The 4,000-nt window shown below is 50.4% G+C and overlaps 1 pseudogene; it reads left to right on the forward strand.

Moving 5' to 3' along the window:
- The first annotated feature begins 1,534 nt into the window (after window positions 1-1,534).
- Window positions 1,535-2,295, forward strand: LOC134565451 (feather keratin Cos2-2-like; annotated as a pseudogene).
- The last annotated feature ends 1,705 nt before the right edge of the window (window positions 2,296-4,000 follow it).

A 4,000-nucleotide genomic window follows, 5' to 3' on the forward strand; every position in this document is an offset into this window, starting at 1 on the left:
TGTAACTTTCAATAACATAAACAAAAATTCTATTAGTGGTTCCTCAGCAAAGAGGGAATCAGCCTGACCTCCACCCTTGATAGAGGAGCTGTGGTTTAGTCCTGAATGAAGCATTGCTCCTTCCCTGGATATAGTTGCTGGGAACACCTTTTTCAGGGGATCTGGAAGTCCTGGTGCTTGAACATTAAAAAGAGTCCACAGCCCTTTGGCTGTCCCTGTGGCACCCAGAACATCTATCCTAACACTCAGAGCAAGGCAATATCTGTACCGTGATCCCTTCAGTTCCATCCCCTCATTTGTTGTAAGGTCTTGGCCCCTGCCTCACTCAGCGCCAGTCTGAGTGGTAGCATTGGCCTGGACAGGGAGACACTGTCCCATCCCAGTGGATGGATGTAGGAGATAAGGGCTGATGTGTCTGTCTCAAACACGGAGAGCTGGATGCCCCTGGAGCCAGCCAAGGCTTGTGGCTGTGTTGGGTCTTGCTGAGATGTAGTTCATGTTGCCCACAGCAGCCCTGGCAGGGCTGGGCTCTGCTCTGGGAGTTACAAAGGTGCTAGTAACACTCCAGTGCCTTGGCTGCTGCTGAGCAGTGCTCACACAGCACCAGCACTGTCTCTCCAACATTCCCTTCCCCATCCGGAGCTGGGGGAGGGCAAGATCCTGGCAGTGCATCAGGCAGTTGACCCAAATTGAGTCAAAGGGATGTTCCATGCCATATGACATGAGCTCAGACACATCAGCTAAGGAAAGGAGGAACAGGGGTGAGCATTTATTACTGGCAATGTTTGCCTCCAAGTAACACCACTGCATGTGCTCAAGCTCTGCTTCCTGCGAAGTGGCCAGATAGAACTTTCTGATTGGAGTGCTCTTATTATGTTCTGGAGAACAGCATAAGAAGTGTTGGGGTTTTTTTCCAGTTTACTACCATATGCACAATCTTTTGATTATGTTTTAGCCAATATTCAAGTGTTAAATATTCTAGTTGTTTTCTTTCTTATTTTCTCTTCCTTGTTAGCTTCAGAAGGGAGAGTGATAGAGTGGCAGGAGGGCACTGGCTGTCCAGCCAAGGTCAATCAGCACAGCTGGTATATAACAACCAAGGATTCTTCATAAGAACATGTTGTGAAAAACACCTGCAGGTGTCTGGAGAAGGGGCCCTAGGGAGGTAGAGCAGTACTTTTCTGTGAGAAGTGTCCTTGCTGTGGCTCCTAGAGAAAAAAAAAAATGCAGCACAGGAGAAGAGCAGGAATAAGGTGGGGAAACAAGTATGGACTGTTGACCGAAGGCTGACCCACTAGCGATGAATCAAGATGCATCACGTGCCTGCATGGAGTGCCACCAGACCATGATCTGAGCATTCTGTCTGTGCTGAGGAGTTTATATCCCGGAAATTCTTGGGCCTCTAATCCCTGACCTAACACAAGCCTTCATATAGGAATGCACGTGGCAGAAGCCCGGAAATGAAAAGGCAACAATGCAGGAAACGAGGACACAGCCCCTACCATTAGCTGGCATGGCTCACATTTTATGTGAGCTGGTCACAAAATTATGACTTCCACAAAGCTGCCTCTGGGCCTGAGGCAGGACAGGAGTGCTATAAAAGGCAGCCCAAGTCTCTGCTCTCCCATCCACTTCTCTCACCTCCTTCTCTCAGGAATCAGGTGAGTGGGAAACCTCTTCTGCTGCTGCTGCTGCTGCTTCAAGAGCAGCTTTTGCCTGGCTGGAGGTCTCAACTGATAGGGGCTGTGGTAGCACAGGGCTGGGAGGTGCTTCTGCTGGGAGAGGGCAGGGGAGAGAAGGTGTTGTGCAGACAGAGAGAGGCTGGCACTTGGCTGAGGTGGCTCCTGGCCTTGGAGCTGGGCAGTGCAGTGTGGGCCAGGAGGTGCCTTGGCTGCAGGGGGTTTGGGTGCAGTGCTGCTTCCTGATGTGTCCTCCCTTTCTGCTTGTCCCTGCCCTCTGTGCCAGGTGCACCTGTGACCCTGAGCCATGTCCTGCTGCAAGCCCTGTGACCCTTGCTGCCAGCCCTGTGGCCCCTGCCCGCTGGCCAGCAGCTGCAATGAGTGCTGTGTCAGGCAGTGCCAGAGCTCCCACGTTGTCATTGAGCCACCTGCTGTGCTGGTGACCCTGCCCGGCCCCGTCCTCAGCTCCTCCCCACAGAACACTGCCGTGGGATCCTCCACCTCTGCTGCAGTTGGCAACATCCTCAGCTGTGAGGGAGTGCCCATCAGCTCTGGGGGCTTTGACATCTCCTGCATCACCAACTGCTATGGCAGCAGATGTTGTCGTCCCTGCTAAAGATGCTGAGGCCAACATCCTCCGGCAAGAACCTCCAAGATCTCAGAACATGGTGCTGGAATGAAGACAGAATTTTGGGATATTGAATTTAGACTTTTTTGCTATTAGTTCCTTCTTCTGCTCTCTTTTCTCTCTTCCGTTCCTTTCCTGTCACCACCACCCAATGCCAGCCTCGTGGCACCGTCTGCCCCCCGTCCCTTCCTCTCTCTATATGCAGGCCAGGCAGATGGACACCCCCACTGCATCTTTGTGATTTCTGCTGTTGCTGTCTCTGACGTACCCGCTTTTCTTCTTTGCACTCAATAAAGTTGTTTTGCATTCCAACCTGGGCCTGTGATTTCTCCTTCATTCTGGGACAACCCTTCCGGTCTCCTCAGGAGTATGGTGGAAAAGCAGAGAGTGTGACTCTGTGCTGTGGATTTTCCTTGTGCCCTTTCCCTTGGGGCTGACAAAGACTTCCCTGACAGGGAGAGTGATGAGGCACTGGAAGAAGTTGCCTGGAGACACTGAGATTTCTCATTCCTGGAAGTGTTTGAGGCAAGGTTGCTCAGGACTTTGAGCCACTTGTTTTGGTGGGTGCCATTCTTGCATGTGTTCTTTGGGGTGGAGAGAGTGTTGGAAACAAAAAATAGTTTAAGTTCTCTTTCATTCCACATTTTTCAGTTGGCACTTGCTGGGCAGCTGGAACAACCCACAAAATTATGTTGGAAAGGCAAAGAGTAAATTTATTTCCTTACCTCACTCCATAGAGGAGGCCAAATCAACTCTGGGCCAAAGATGCACAATTGGGAACATTGTCCCCCTTAGGCTCAGTCCTTGCTAGTAGATCTCCTCTCTACACCAGTGCTATCATGTCTCTGCTTTTTGTGATCTCTGCGCTTTGATCTTCTCTCTCCCAAAACAGGGAGCTCAAGTATGTCTGTGACAGGGCTTCCAAGTCTCTCCAAACACCTGACTTGTCTCTACACAGAGATTTTGCTTTTTCAAACACCGGATAAATCAGTAGTAGGCATCCTTTTTGGGGTTTCCCAAATTGATACCCTCCAGGCTTTGGCTTTCTCAGCTGCAAGGTCACTTGAGCCACCCCACAATAATTCTCCTAATTCTTCTGCTTTAACCCTGTCCTCCCAACCCAAGCCATTCCTACTGAAATCCTCTTTCACAGAGGCATTGGCAGTGTGACAAATGTTCTCAGTATTGGGCAGGGCTGAGTCCCCTTTGGACACAGCTGGAGCTGACTTTGTCAGACATGATGGGAGACATTGGACTCTTCTCACAGAGCCCATTCCTGCAGTTTTCTCCTCCAGCTACCAAACCTCACCACTTTTAGACAAGAGACAGTGTCCGACACAGTGTGAAGAACAATCAGATGAATAAAAATTTCAACTGTAGATTGTTATGCACACTTTTGCTTTAGTCAGCTGCCTTATCTCAAGCTTCAAGCGGTTTCCCATCCTATTTTTTCTTCCCTGTCCACTTCAGAAGGGAGATTCATGGAGTGGCATGGAGGGCACTGGCCATCCAGCCTAAGGCCAACCCAGCACATCTGGTAATAGCCACCAAGGATTGCCAGTAAAAGCAAGCTGGTGAGACAGACCAGCATGTGGTGGGAGAAGGGACTCTGGGGAGGTAGGGCAGCACTTTTCTGGGAGAAGCATCTGTGCTGTGGCTCCTAAGGTGCAGCAAAACATAGCTCAGGGCAAGA

This window comes from Prinia subflava, unplaced genomic scaffold, assembly GCF_021018805.1.
Source record: "Prinia subflava isolate CZ2003 ecotype Zambia unplaced genomic scaffold, Cam_Psub_1.2 scaffold_529_NEW, whole genome shotgun sequence".
Lineage (NCBI taxonomy): Eukaryota > Metazoa > Chordata > Aves > Passeriformes > Cisticolidae > Prinia > Prinia subflava.